Source organism: Coregonus clupeaformis, chromosome 12 (assembly GCF_020615455.1).
Source record: "Coregonus clupeaformis isolate EN_2021a chromosome 12, ASM2061545v1, whole genome shotgun sequence".
Taxonomy (NCBI): domain Eukaryota; kingdom Metazoa; phylum Chordata; class Actinopteri; order Salmoniformes; family Salmonidae; genus Coregonus; species Coregonus clupeaformis.
The window spans coordinates 5,873,416-5,888,080 of record NC_059203.1 but is presented as its reverse complement, the minus strand read 5'-3'; the positions used below and the strand labels follow the sequence as shown (position 1 = coordinate 5,888,080).

The window sequence follows — 14,665 nt, the reverse complement described above, 5'->3', positions numbered from 1 at the left end:
ACCGACCCGTGGCACTGACGTCTGTAGCCATGAAGTGCTTTGAAAGACTGGTCATGGCTCACATCAACAGCATAATCCCAGAAACCCTAGACCCACTCCAATTTGCATACCGCCCCAACAGATCCACAGATGATGCAATCTCTATCGCACTCCACACTGCCCTTTCCCACCTGGACAAGAGGAACACCTACGTGAGAATGCTATTCATTGACTACAGCTCAGCATTCAACACCATAGTGCCCTCAAAGCTCATCACTAAGCTAAGGATCCTGGGACTAAACACCTCCCTCTGCAACTGGATCCTGGACTTCCTGACGGGCCGCCCCCAGCTGGTAAGGGTAGGTAACAACACATCTGCCACACTGATCCTCAACACGGGGGCCCCTCAGGGGTGCGTGCTCAGTCCCCTCCTGTACTCTCTGTTCACCCATGACTGCATGGCCAGGCACGACTCCAACACCATCATTAAGTTTGCCGACGACACAACAGTGGTAGGCCTGATCACCGACAACGATGAGACAGCCTATAGGGAGGAGGTCAGAGATCTGGCCGTGTGGTGCCAGGACAACAACCTCTCCCTCAACGTGACCAAGACAAAGGAGATGATTGTGGACTACAGGAAAAAAAAGAGGACTGAGCACGCCCCCCATTCTCATCGACGGGGCTGTAGTGGAACAGGTTGAGAGCTTCAAGTTCCTTGGTGTCCACATCACCAACGAACTATCATGGTCCAAACACACCAAGACAGTCGTGAAGAGGGCACGACAAAGCCTATTCCCCCTCAGGAGACTAAAAGATTTGGCATGGGTCCTCAGATCCTCAAAAAATTCTACAGCTGCACCATCGAGAGCATCCTGACTGGTTGCATCACCGCCTGGTATGGCAACTGCTTGGCCTCTGACCGCAAGGCACTACAGAGGGTAGTGCGTACGGCCCAGTACATCACAGGGGCAAAGCTCCCTGCCATCCAGGACCTCTATACCAGGCGGTGTCAGAGGAAGGCCCTCAAAATTGTCAAAGACTCCAGTCACCCTAGTCATAGACTGTTCTCTCTGCTACCGCACGGCAAGCGGTACCGGAGTGCCAAGTCTAGGTCCAAAAGACTTCTCAACAGCTTCTACCCCCAAGCCATAAGACTCCTGAACAGCTAATCATGGCTACCCGGACTATTTGCACTGCCCCCCACCCCATACTTTTTACGCTGCTGCTACTCTGTTAAGTATTTATGCATAGTCACTTTAACTCTACCCACATGTACATATTACCTCAACTACCTCAACTAGCCGGTGCCCCCGCACATTGACTATGCAACGGTACCCCCCTGTATATATAGCCTCCCTACTGTCACTTTATTCTATTGTATATATAGCCTCCCTACTGTCACTTTATTTTTACTTCTGCTCTTTTTTTCTCAACACTTTTTTGTTGTTGTTTTATTCTTACTTTTTTGTTTAAAATAAATGCACTGTTGGTTAAGGGCTGTAAGTAAGCATTTCACTGTAATGTCTGCACCTGTTGTATTCGGCGCATGTGACCAATAAAATTTGATTTGATTTGATTTGATTTGAATAGATTTAGTTGATTTCTTACTAAGTTCAATAAATGTTTGAATATTGTTGAATTTCGGTTTAATGTCTGGATTCCGTGATTCGGTCCGCAACGCCTATTTTATAGGGCCCTAGTCAATGAACTTGTCATAAATCAACATAGGATATGCCCTCTTCCCCCCCCCAACAAGACTCAAATATATATATATATATATTGGAAATGTAAGCAGGGGTTGAGCTTCTTCAGTTTGTGTCACAAAGTGGATACGTTTCTGTGTCCCTTTCAGAGTGAGTGACACATTGACTTTATATAGTGTACCAAGAGTTGTTCCCTCGCTTACGGCCATACCAGCCTGAATACGTCCGATCTCGTCCGATCTCGGAAGCTAAGCAGGGTCGGGCCTGGTTAGTACTTGAATGGGAGACCGCCTGGGAATACCAGGTGCTGTAAGCTTTTTGTCCCAGTAGAGCGTGCTCTTGTGTCATGGAGCAACTGCTTTTTATTTATCACCCTAATAATATCATGGATTGTTATTGGACTAAATGCAGTTTGTGTGCTGCCCTGCCCTGATCAAATCAAATCAAATAATGGACAGTGCGTTTCCCTCAAAATATAGGCAGTACATGCAGCCTTTGTTTTTAGTCTAGGAGACAGTCAATGTCTGTAGTCCATTAGGGCACTATACAATCCCTTCAATGTTTTGCCTGATTCCGTTAATTCCCAAGTTCCCTTTTCTCCGTTTAGATTTCCCCGTTGACCGTTTGTCCCTGTTTTGGCAGGTTTTCGCTCTCAAAAGTACACCTTTTTTAATAGCAAAACAGCACAATTGGATGTTCTATGTCCACAACAATGTTTAAACCCTATCAGGTGACCATTTGTGAGGTCTGGGAAAAATGTAAGACATTTAGATGTTGGGGTGTAGTTACCCTTAAATGCAAGCATGCACCAGGAAGAGACCTTTGTTTGGTTAAGCGGTGTTGCTGTAGAACAAATGGCAACTGGAGTGATGCAAATGATCACGGTATAATTCTGCCAGGCAGGCATAGGCTACTTTGTAGTTAACATTTACTTGCGAAGGTTTTGGGGAAAGCCATTCCTTCCCTACCAGAAGAAGGTTATCATTAGCATCATCGCTAACGGCTACACAAAGTGTAGACATACGCGCGCACCGCACACATGCACACAGACAGGGGCATTCCTGTGCCGTTTCAGAAAGTTCATGGAAATACGAATCACTGATGCATTTTGTTCATGTCTTATGATTGACTTGGGCAAATGAATGCGTTTTCTAACAAGTTGAATAGATTTAGTTGATTTCTTACTAAGTTCAATAAATGTTTGAATATTGTTGAATTTCGGTTTAATGTCTGGATTCCGTGATTCGGTCCGCAACGCCTATTTTATAGGGCCCTAGTCAATGAACTTGTCATAAATCAACATAGGATATGCCCTCTTCCCCCCAACAAGACTCAAATATATATATATATATTGGAAATGTAAGCAGGGGTTGAGCTTCTTCAGTTTGTGTCACAAAGTGGATACGTTTCTGTGTCCCTTTCAGAGTGAGTGACACATTGACTTTATATAGTGTACCAAGAGTTGTTCCCTCGCTTACGGCCATACCAGCCTGAATACGCCCGATCTCGTCCGATCTCGGAAGCTAAGCAGGGTCGGGCCTGGTTAGTACTTGGATGGGAGACCGCCTGGGAATACCAGGTGCTGTAAGTTTTTTGTCCCAGTAGAGCTTGCTCTTGTGTCATGGAGCAACTGCTTTTTATTTATCACCCTAATAATATCATGGATTGTTATTGGACTAAATGCAGTTTGTGTGCTGCCCTGCCCTGATCAAATCAAATCAAATAATGGACAGTGCGTTTCCCTCAAAATATAGGCAGTACATGCAGCCTTTGTTTTTAGTCTAGGAGACAGTCAATGTCTGTAGTCCATTAGGGCACTATACAATCCCTTCAATGTTTTGCCTGATTCCGTTAATTCCCAAGTTCCCTTTTCTCCGTTTAGATTTCCCCGTTGACCGTTTGTCCCTGTTTTGGCAGGTTTTCGCTCTCAAAAGTACACCTCTTTAATAGCAAAACAGCACAATTGGATGTTCTATGTCCACAACAATGTTTAAACCCTATCAGGTGACCATTTGTGAGGTCTGGGAAAAATGTAAGACATTTAGATGTTGGGGTGTAGTTACCCTTAAATGCAAGCATGCACCAGGAAGAGACCTTTGTTTGGTTAAGCGGTGTTGCTGTAGAACAAATGGCAACTGGAGTGATGCAAATGATCACGGTATAATTCTGCCATGCAGGCATAGGCTACTTTGTAGTTAACATTTACTTGCGAAGGTTTTGGGGAAAGCCATTCCTTCCCTACCAGAAGAAGGTTATCATTAGCATCATCGCTAACGGCTACACAAAGTGTAGACATACGCGCGCACCGCACACATGCACACAGACAGGGGCATTCCTGTGCCGTTTCAGAAAGTTCATGGAAATACGAATCACTGATGCATTTTGTTCATGTCTTATGATTGACTTGGGCAAATTAATGCGTTTTCTAACAAGTTGAATAGATTTAGTTGATTTCTTACTAAGTTCAATAAATGTTTGAATATTGTTGAATTTCGGTTAATGTCTGGATTCCGTGATTCGGTCCGCAACGCCTATTTTATAGGGCCCTAGTCAATGAACTTGTCATAAATCAACATAGGATATGCCCTCTTCCCCCCCCCAACAAGACTCAAATATATATATATATATTGGAAATGTAAGCAGGGGTTGAGCTTCTTCAGTTTGTGTCACAAAGTGGATACGTTTCTGTGTCCCTTTCAGAGTGAGTGACACATTGACTTTATATAGTGTACCAAGAGTTGTTCCCTTGCTTATGGCCATACCAGCCTGAATACGCTCGATCTCGTCCAATCTCGGAAGCTAAGCAGGGTCGGGCCTGGTTAGTACTTGGATGGGAGACCGCCTGGGAATACCAGGTGCTGTAAGATTTTTGTCCCAGTAGAGCGTGCTCTTGCGTCATGGAGCAACTGCTTTTTATTTATCACCCTAATAATATCATGGATTGTTATTGGACTAAATGCAGTTTGTGTGCTGCCCTGCCCTGATCAAATCAAATCAAATAATGGACAGTGCGTTTCCCTCAAAATATAGGCAGTACATGCAGCCTTTGTTTTTAGTCTAGGAGACAGTCAATGTCTGTAGTCCATTAGGGCACTATACAATCCCTTCAATGTTTTGCCTGATTCCGTTAATTCCCAAGTTCCCTTTTCTCCGTTTAGATTTCCCCGTTGACCGTTTGTCCCTGTTTTGGCAGGTTTTCGCTCTCAAAAGTACACCTTTTTAATAGCAAAACAGCACAATTGGATGTTCTATGTCCACAACAATGTTTAAACCCTATCAGGTGACCATTTGTGAGGTCTGGGAAAAATTTAAGACATTTAGATGTTGGGGTGTAGTTACCCTTAAATGCAAGCATGCACCAGGAAGAGACCTTTGTTTGGTTAAGCGGTGTTGCTGTAGAACAAATGGCAACTGGAGTGATGCAAATGATCACGGTATAATTCTGCCATGCAGGCATAGGCTACTTTGTAGTTAACATTTACTTGTGAAGGTTTTGGGGAAAGCCATTCCTTCCCTACCAGAAGAAGGTTATCATTAGCATCATCGCTAACGGCTACACAAAGTGTAGACATACGCGCGCACCGCACACATGCACACAGACAGGGGCATTCCTGTGCCGTTTCAGAAAGTTCATGGAAATACGAATCACTGATGCATTTTGTTCATGTCTTATGATTGACTTGGGCAAATTAATGCGTTTTCTAACAAGTTGAATAGATTTAGTTGATTTCTTACTAAGTTCAATAAATGTTTGAATATTGTTGAATTTCGGTTTAATGTCTGGATTCCGTGATTCGGTCCGCAACGCCTATTTTATAGGGCCCTAGTCAATGAACTTGTCATAAATCAACATAGGATATGCCCTCTTCCCCCCCCCCAACAAGACTCAAATATATATATATATATTGGAAATGTAAGCAGGGGTTGAGCTTCTTCAGTTTGTGTCACAAAGTGGATACGTTTCTGTGTCCCTTTCAGAGTGAGTGACACATTGACTTTATATAGTGTACCAAGAGTTGTTCCCTCGCTTACGGCCATACCAGCCTGAATACGCCCGATCTCGTCCGATCTCGGAAGCTAAGCAGGGTCGGGCCTGGTTAGTACTTGGATGGGAGACCGCCTGGGAATACCAGGTGCTGTAAGTTTTTGTCCCAGTAGAGCTTGCTCTTGTGTCATGGAGCAACTGCTTTTTATTTATCACCCTAATAATATCATTGATTGTTATTGGACTAAATGCAGTTTGTGTGCTGCCCTGCCCTGATCAAATCAAATCAAATAATGGACAGTGCGTTTCCCTCAAAATATAGGCAGTACATGCAGCCTTTGTTTTTAGTCTAGGAGACAGTCAATGTCTGTAGTCCATTAGGGCACTATACAATCCCTTCAATGTTTTGCCTGATTCCGTTAATTCCCAAGTTCCCTTTTCTCCGTTTAGATTTCCCCGTTGACCGTTTGTCCCTGTTTTGGCAGGTTTTCGCTCTCAAAAGTACACCTTTTTAATAGCAAAACAGCACAATTGGATGTTCTATGTCCACAACAATGTTTAAACCCTATCAGGTGACCATTTGTGAGGTCTGGGAAAAATTTAAGACATTTAGATGTTGGGGTGTAGTTACCCTTAAATGCAAGCATGCACCAGGAAGAGACCTTTGTTTGGTTAAGCGGTGTTGCTGTAGAACAAATGGCAACTGGAGTGATGCAAATGATCACGGTATAATTCTGCCAGGCAGGCATAGCCTACTTTGTAGTTAACATTTACTTGCGAAGGTTTTGGGGAAAGCCATTCCTTCCCTACCAGAAGAAGGTTATCATAAGCATCATCGCTAACGGCTACACAAAGTGTAGACATACGCGCGCACCGCACACATGCACACAGACAGGGGCATTCCTGTGCCGTTTCAGAAAGTTCATGGAAATACGAATCACTGATGCATTTTTGTTCATGTCTTATGATTGACTTGGGCAAATGAATGCGTTTTCTAACAAGTTGAATAGATTTAGTTGATTTCTTACTAAGTTCAATAAATGTTTGAATATTGTTGAATTTCGGTTTAATGTCTGGATTCCGTGATTCGGTCCGCAACGCCTATTTTATAGGGCCCTAGTCAATGAACTTGTCATAAATCAACATAGGATATGCCCTCTTCCCCCCCCCAACAAGACTCAAATATATATATCTATATATTAAATGTAAGCAGGGGTTGAGCTTCTTCAGTTTGTGTCACAAAGTGGATACGTTTCTGTGTCCCTTTCAGAGTGAGTGACACATTGACTTTATATAGTGTACCAAGAGTTGTTCCCTCGCTTACGGCCATACCATCCTGAATACGCCCGATCTCGTCCGATCTCGGAAGCTAAGCAGGGTCGGGCCTGGTTAGTCCTTGGATGGGAGACCGCCTGGGAATACCAGGTGCTGTAAGTTTTTTGTCCCAGTAGAGCTTGCTCTTGTGTCATGGAGCAACTGCTTTTTATTTATCACCCTAATAATATCATTGATTGTTATTGGACTAAATGCAGTTTGTGTGCTGCCCTGCCCTGATCAAATCAAATCAAATAATGGACAGTGCGTTTCCCTCAAAATATAGGCAGTACATGCAGCCTTTGTTTTTAGTCTAGGAGACAGTCAATGTCTGTAGTCCATTAGGGCACTATACAATCCCTTCAATGTTTTGCCTGATTCCGTTAATTCCCAAGTTCCCTTTTCTCCGTTTAGATTTCCCCGTTGACCGTTTGTCCCTGTTTTGGCAGGTTTTCGCTCTCAAAAGTACACCTTTTTAATAGCAAAACAGCACAATTGGATGTTCTATGTCCACAACAATGTTTAAACCCTATCAGGTGACCATTTGTGAGGTCTGGGAAAAATGTAAGACATTTAGATGTTGGGGTGTAGTTACCCTTAAATGCAAGCATGCACCAGGAAGAGACCTTTGTTTGGTTAAGCGGTGTTGCTGTAGAACAAATGGCAACTGGAGTGATGCAAATGATCACGGTATAATTCTGCCAGGCAGGCATAGCCTACTTTGTAGTTAACATTTACTTGCGAAGGTTTTGGGAAAGCCATTCCTTCCCTACCAGAAGAAGGTTATCATTAGCATCATCGCTAACGGCTACACAAAGTGTAGACATACGCGCGCACCGCACACATGCACACAGACAGGGGCATTCCTGTGCCGTTTCAGAAAGTTCATGGAAATACGAATCACTGATGCATTTTGTTCATGTCTTATGATTGACTTGGGCAAATGAATGCGTTTTCTAACAAGTTGAATAGATTTAGTTGATTTCTTACTAAGTTCAATAAATGTTTGAATATTGTTGAATTTCGGTTTAATGTCTGGATTCCGTGATTCGGTCCGCAACGCCTATTTTATAGGGCCCTAGTCAATGAACTTGTCATAAATCAACATAGGATATGCCCTCTTCCCCCCCCCCAACAAGACTCAAATATATATATATATATTGGAAATGTAAGCAGGGGTTGAGCTTCTTCAGTTTGTGTCACAAAGTGGATACGTTTCTGTGTCCCTTTCAGAGTGAGTGACACATTGACTTTATATAGTGTACCAAGAGTTGTTCCCTCGCTTACGGCCATACCATCCTGAATACGCCCGATCTCGTCCGATCTCGGAAGCTAAGCAGGGTCGGGCCTGGTTAGTACTTGGATGGGAGACCGCCTGGGAATACCAGGTGCTGTAAGTTTTTTGTCCCAGTAGAGCTTGCTCTTGTGTCATGGAGCAACTGCTTTTTATTTATCACCCTAATAATATCATTGATTGTTATTGGACTAAATGCAGTTTGTGTGCTGCCCTGCCCTGATCAAATCAAATCAAATAATGGACAGTGCGTTTCCCTCAAAATATAGGCAGTACATGCAGCCTTTGTTTTTAGTCTAGGAGACAGTCAATGTCTGTAGTCCATTAGGGCACTATACAATCCCTTCAATGTTTTGCCTGATTCCGTTAATTCCCAAGTTCCCTTTTCTCCGTTTAGATTTCCCCGTTGACCGTTTGTCCCTGTTTTGGCAGGTTTTCGCTCTCAAAAGTACACCTTTTTAATAGCAAAACAGCACAATTGGATGTTCTATGTCCACAACAATGTTTAAACCCTATCAGGTGACCATTTGTGAGGTCTGGGAAAAATGTAAGACATTTAGATGTTGGGGTGTAGTTACCCTTAAATGCAAGCATGCACCAGGAAGAGACCTTTGTTTGGTTAAGCGGTGTTGCTGTAGAACAAATGGCAACTGGAGTGATGCAAATGATCACGGTATAATTCTGCCAGGCAGGCATAGGCTACTTTGTAGTTAACATTTACTTGCGAAGGTTTTGGGGAAAGCCATTCCTTCCCTACCAGAAGAAGGTTATCATTAGCATCATCGCTAACGGCTACACAAAGTGTAGACATACGCGCGCACCGCACACATGCACACAGACAGGGGCATTCCTGTGCCGTTTCAGAAAGTTCATGGAAATACGAATCACTGATGCATTTTGTTCATGTCTTATGATTGACTTGGGCAAATGAATGCGTTTTCTAACAAGTTGAATAGATTTAGTTGATTTCTTACTAAGTTCAATAAATGTTTGAATATTGTTGAATTTCGGTTTAATGTCTGGATTCCGTGATTCGGTCCGCAACGCCTATTTTATAGGGCCCTAGTCAATGAACTTGTCATAAATCAACATAGGATATGCCCTCTTCCCCCCAACAAGACTCAAATATATATATATATATATTGGAAATGTAAGCAGGGGTTAAGCTTCTTCAGCTTGTGTCACAAAGTGGATACGTTTCTGTGTCCCTTTCAGAGTGAGTGACACATTGACTTTATATAGTGTACCAAGAGTTGTTCCTCGCTTACGGCCATACCATCCTGAATACGCCCGATCTCGTCCGATCTCGGAAGCTAAGCAGGGTCGGGCCTGGTTAGTACTTGGATGGGAGACCGCCTGGGAATACCAGGTGCTGTAAGCTTTTTGTCCCAGTAGAGCGTGCTCTTGTGTCATGGAGCAACTGCTTTTTATTTATCACCCTAATAATATCATGGATTGTTATTGGACTAAATGCAGTTTGTGTGCTGCCCTGCCCTGATCAAATCAAATCAAATAATGGACAGTGCGTTTCCCTCAAAATATAGGCAGTACATGCAGCCTTTGTTTTTAGTCTAGGAGACAGTCAATGTCTGTAGTCCATTAGGGCACTATACAATCCCTTCAATGTTTTGCCTGATTCCGTTAATTCCCAAGTTCCCTTTTCTCCGTTTAGATTTCCCCGTTGACCGTTTGTCCCTGTTTTGGCAGGTTTTCGCTCTCAAAAGTACACCTTTTTAATAGCAAAACAGCACAATTGGATGTTCTATGTCCACAACAATGTTTAAACCCTATCAGGTGACCATTTGTGAGGTCTGGGAAAAATGTAAGACATTTAGATGTTGGGGTGTAGTTACCCTTAAATGCAAGCATGCACCAGGAAGAGACCTTTGTTTGGTTAAGCGGTGTTGCTGTAGAACAAATGGCAACTGGAGTGATGCAAATGATCACGGTATAATTCTGCCATGCAGGCATAGGCTACTTTGTAGTTAACATTTACTTGCGAAGGTTTTGGGGAAAGCCATTCCTTCCCTACCAGAAGAAGGTTATCATTAGCATCATCGCTAACGGCTACACAAAGTGTAGACATACGCGCGCACCGCACACATGCACACAGACAGGGGCATTCCTGTGCCGTTTCAGAAAGTTCATGGAAATACGAATCACTGATGCATTTTGTTAATGTCTTATGATTGACTTGGGCAAATGAATGCGTTTTCTAACAAGTTGAATAGATTTAGTTGATTTCTTACTAAGTTCAATAAATGTTTGAATATTGTTGAATTTCGGTTTAATGTCTGGATTCCGTGATTCGGTCCGCAACGCCTATTTTATAGGGCCCTAGTCAATGAACTTGTCATAAATCAACATAGGATATGCCCTCTTCCCCCCCCCCAACAAGACTCAAATATATATATATATATATTGGAAATGTAAGCAGGGGTTAAGCTTCTTCAGCTTGTGTCACAAAGTGGATACGTTTCTGTGTCCCTTTCAGAGTGAGTGACACATTGACTTTATATAGTGTACCAAGAGTTGTTCCCTCGCTTACGGCAATACCAGCCTGAATACGCCCGATCTCGTCCGATCTCGGAAGCTAAGCAGGGTCGGGCCTGGTTAGTACTTGGATGGGAGACCTCCTGGGAATACCAGGTGCTGTGAGCTTTTTGTCCCAGTAGAGCTTGCTCTTGTGTCATGGAGCAACTGCTTTTTATTTATCACCCTAATAATATCATTGATTGTTATTGGACTAAATGCAGTTTGTGTGCTGCCCTGCCCTGCCCTGATCAAATCAAATCAAATAATGGACAGTGCGTTTCCCTCAAAATATAGGCAGTACATGCAGCCTTTGTTTTTAGTCTAGGAGACAGTCAATGTCTGTAGTCCATTAGGGCACTATACAATCCCTTCAATGTTTTGCCTGATTCCGTTAATTCCCAAGTTCCCTTTTCTCCGTTTAGATTTCCCCGTTGACCGTTTGTCCCTGTTTTGGCAGGTTTTCGCTCTCAAAAGTACACCTTTTTAATAGCAAAACAGCACAATTGGATGTTCTATGTCCACAACAATGTTTAAACCCTATCAGGTGACCATTTGTGAGGTCTGGGAAAAATGTAAGACATTTAGATGTTGGGGTGTAGTTACCCTTAAATGCAAGCATGCACCAGGAAGAGACCTTTGTTTGGTTAAGCGGTGTTGCTGTAGAACAAATGGCAACTGGAGTGATGCAAATGATCACGGTATAATTCTGCCAGGCAGGCATAGCCTACTTTGTAGTTAACATTTACTTGCGAAGGTTTTGGGAAAAGCCATTCCTTCCCTACCAGAAGAAGGTTATCATTAGCATCATCGCTAACGGCTACACAAAGTGTAGACATACGCGCGCACCGCACACATGCACACAGACAGGGGCATTCCTGTGCCGTTTCAGAAAGTTCATGGAAATACGAATCACTGATGCATTTTGTTCATGTCTTATGATTGACTTGGGCAAATGAATGCGTTTTCTAACAAGTTGAATAGATTTAGTTGATTTCTTACTAAGTTCAATAAATGTTTGAATATTGTTGAATTTCGGTTTAATGTCTGGATTCCGTGATTCGGTCCGCAACGCCTATTTTATAGGGCCCTAGTCAATGAACTTGTCATAAATCAACATAGGATATGCCCTCTTCCCCCCAACAAGACTCAAATATATATATATATATATTGGAAATGTAAGCAGGGGTTAAGCTTCTTCAGCTTGTGTCACAAAGTGGATACGTTTCTGTGTCCCTTTCAGAGTGAGTGACACATTGACTTTATATAGTGTACCAAGAGTTGTTCCCTCGCTTACGGCCATACCAGCCTGAATACGCCCGATCTCGTCCGATCTCGGAAGCTAAGCAGGGTCGGGCCTGGTTAGTACTTGGATGGGAGACCGCCTGGGAATACCAGGTGCTGTAAGCTTTTTGTCCCAGTAGAGCGTGCTCTTGTGTCATGGAGCAACTGCTTTTTATTTATCACCCTAATAATATCATGGATTGTTATTGGACTAAATGCAGTTTGTGTGCTGCCCTGCCCTGATCAAATCAAATCAAATAATGGACAGTGCGTTTCCCTCAAAATATAGGCAGTACATGCAGCCTTTGTTTTTAGTCTAGGAGACAGTCAATGTCTGTAGTCCATTAGGGCACTATACAATCCCTTCAATGTTTTGCCTGATTCCGTTAATTCCCAAGTTCCCTTTTTCTCCGTTTAGATTTCCCCGTTGACCGTTTGTCCCTGTTTTGGCAGGTTTTCGCTCTCAAAAGTACACCTTTTTAATAGCAAAACAGCACAATTGGATGTTCTATGTCCACAACAATGTTTAAACCCTATCAGGTGACCATTTGTGAGGTCTGGGAAAAATGTAAGACATTTAGATGTTGGGGTGTAGTTACCCTTAAATGCAAGCATGCACCAGGAAGAGACCTTTGTTTGGTTAAGCGGTGTTGCTGTAGAACAAATGGCAACTGGAGTGATGCAAATGATCACGGTATAATTCTGCCATGCAGGCATAGGCTACTTTGTAGTTAACATTTACTTGCGAAGGTTTTGGGGAAAGCCATTCCTTCCCTACCAGAAGAAGGTTATCATTAGCATCATCGCTAACGGCTACACAAAGTGTAGACATACGCGCCACCGCACACATGCACACAGACAGGGGCATTCCTGTGCCGTTTCAGAAAGTTCATGGAAATACGAATCACTGATGCATTTCGTTCATGTCTTATGATTGACTTGGGCAAATGAATGCGTTTTCTAACAAGTTGAATAGATTTAGTTGATTTCTTACTAAGTTCAATAAATGTTTGAATATTGTTGAATTTCGGTTTAATGTCTGGATTCCGTGATTCGGTCCGTAACGCCTATTTTATAGGGCCCTAGTCAATGAACTTGTCATAAATCAACATAGGATATGCCCTCTTCCCCCCCAACAAGACTCAAATATATATATATATATATTGGAAATGTAAGCAGGGGTTAAGCTTCTTCAGCTTGTGTCACAAAGTGGATACGTTTCTGTGTCCCTTTCAGAGTGAGTGACACATTGACTTTATATAGTGTACCAAGAGTTGTTCCCTCGCTTACGGCCATACCAGCCTGAATACGCCCGATCTCGTCCGATCTCGGAAGCTTAAGCAGGGTCGGGCCTGGTTAGTACTTGGATGGGAGACCGCCTGGGAATACCAGGTGCTGTAAGCTTTTGTCCCAGTAGAGCGTGCTCTTGTGTCATGGAGCAACTGCTTTTTTATTTATCACCCTAATAATATCATGGATTGTTATTGGACTAAATGCAGTTTGTGTGCTGCCCTGCCCTGATCAAATAAAATCAAATAATGGACAGTGCGTTTCCCTCAAAATATGGGCAGTACATGCAGCCTTTGTTTTTAGTCTAGGAGACAGTCAATGTCTGTAGTCCATTAGGGCACTATACAATCCCTTCAATGTTTTGCCTGATTCCGTTAATTCCCAAGTTCCCTTTTCTCCGTTTAGATTTCCCCGTTGACCGTTTGTCCCTGTTTTGGCAGGTTTTCGCTCTCAAAAGTACACCTTTTTAATAGCAAAACAGCACAATTGGATGTTCTATGTCCACAACAATGTTTAAACCCTATCAGGTGACCATTTGTGAGGTCTGGGAAAAATGTAAGACATTTAGATGTTGGGGTGTAGTTACCCTTAAATGCAAGCATGCACCAGGAAGAGACCTTTGTTTGGTTAAGCGGTGTTGCTGTAGAACAAATGGCAACTGGAGTGATGCAAATGATCACGGTATAATTCTGCCATGCGGCATAGGCTACTTTGTAGTTAACATTTGCTTGCGAAGGTTTTGGGGAAAGCCATTCCTTCCCTACCAGAAGAAGGTTATCATTAGCATCATCGCTAGCACGGCTACACAAAGTGTAGAGCATACGATGCTTACCGCTTACACATGCACACAGACAGGGGCATTCCTGTGCCGTTTCAGAAAGTTCGTGGAAATACGAATCACTGATGCATTTTGTTCATGGGTCTTATGATTGACTTGGGCAAATGAATGCGTTTTCTAACAAGTTGAATAGATTTAGTTGATTTCTTACTAAGTTCAATAAATGTTTGAATATTGTTGAATTTCGGTTTAATGTCTGGATTCCGTGATTGGTCCATGACAGCGCCTATTTTTATAGGGCCCTAGTCAATGAACTTGTCATAAATCAACATAGGATATGCCCTCTTCCCCCAACAAGACTCAAATATATATATATATATTTGGGAAATGTGAAGCAGGGGTTGAAGCTTCTTCAGTTTGTGTCACAAAGTGGATAGCGTTTTCTGTGTCCTTTCAGAGTGAGTGACACATTGACTTTGTATATAGTTACCAAGAGTTGTTCC

General features: G+C 42.8%; 10 non-coding genes across 10 annotated transcripts; all 10 read left to right on the top strand.

Moving 5' to 3' along the window:
- The first annotated feature begins 1,882 nt into the window (after positions 1-1,882).
- On the top strand, positions 1,883-2,001 carry LOC123492124. Its single transcript, XR_006661635.1, has one exon. It is a non-coding gene; the product is annotated as a 5S ribosomal RNA (ribosomal RNA).
- A 1,156-nt stretch (positions 2,002-3,157) lies between these two features.
- LOC123492119 lies at positions 3,158-3,276 on the top strand. Its single transcript, XR_006661630.1, has one exon. It is a non-coding gene; the product is annotated as a 5S ribosomal RNA (ribosomal RNA).
- A 1,157-nt stretch (positions 3,277-4,433) lies between these two features.
- LOC123492126 lies at positions 4,434-4,552 on the top strand. The gene has a single exon (XR_006661637.1). It is a non-coding gene; the product is annotated as a 5S ribosomal RNA (ribosomal RNA).
- Positions 4,553-5,711: 1,159 nt separating this feature from the next.
- On the top strand, positions 5,712-5,830 carry LOC123492118. Its single transcript, XR_006661629.1, has one exon. It is a non-coding gene; the product is annotated as a 5S ribosomal RNA (ribosomal RNA).
- Positions 5,831-6,988: 1,158 nt separating this feature from the next.
- On the top strand, positions 6,989-7,107 carry LOC123492122. Its single transcript, XR_006661633.1, has one exon. It is a non-coding gene; the product is annotated as a 5S ribosomal RNA (ribosomal RNA).
- Positions 7,108-8,265: 1,158 nt separating this feature from the next.
- Positions 8,266-8,384, top strand: LOC123492127. The gene has a single exon (XR_006661638.1). It is a non-coding gene; the product is annotated as a 5S ribosomal RNA (ribosomal RNA).
- Positions 8,385-9,540: 1,156 nt separating this feature from the next.
- Positions 9,541-9,659, top strand: LOC123492117. The gene has a single exon (XR_006661628.1). It is a non-coding gene; the product is annotated as a 5S ribosomal RNA (ribosomal RNA).
- A 1,161-nt stretch (positions 9,660-10,820) lies between these two features.
- Positions 10,821-10,939, top strand: LOC123492121. Its single transcript, XR_006661632.1, has one exon. It is a non-coding gene; the product is annotated as a 5S ribosomal RNA (ribosomal RNA).
- Positions 10,940-12,101: 1,162 nt separating this feature from the next.
- LOC123492128 lies at positions 12,102-12,220 on the top strand. The gene has a single exon (XR_006661639.1). It is a non-coding gene; the product is annotated as a 5S ribosomal RNA (ribosomal RNA).
- Positions 12,221-13,378: 1,158 nt separating this feature from the next.
- On the top strand, positions 13,379-13,498 carry LOC123492125. Its single transcript, XR_006661636.1, has one exon. It is a non-coding gene; the product is annotated as a 5S ribosomal RNA (ribosomal RNA).
- Positions 13,499-14,665: the final 1,167 nt, after the last annotated feature.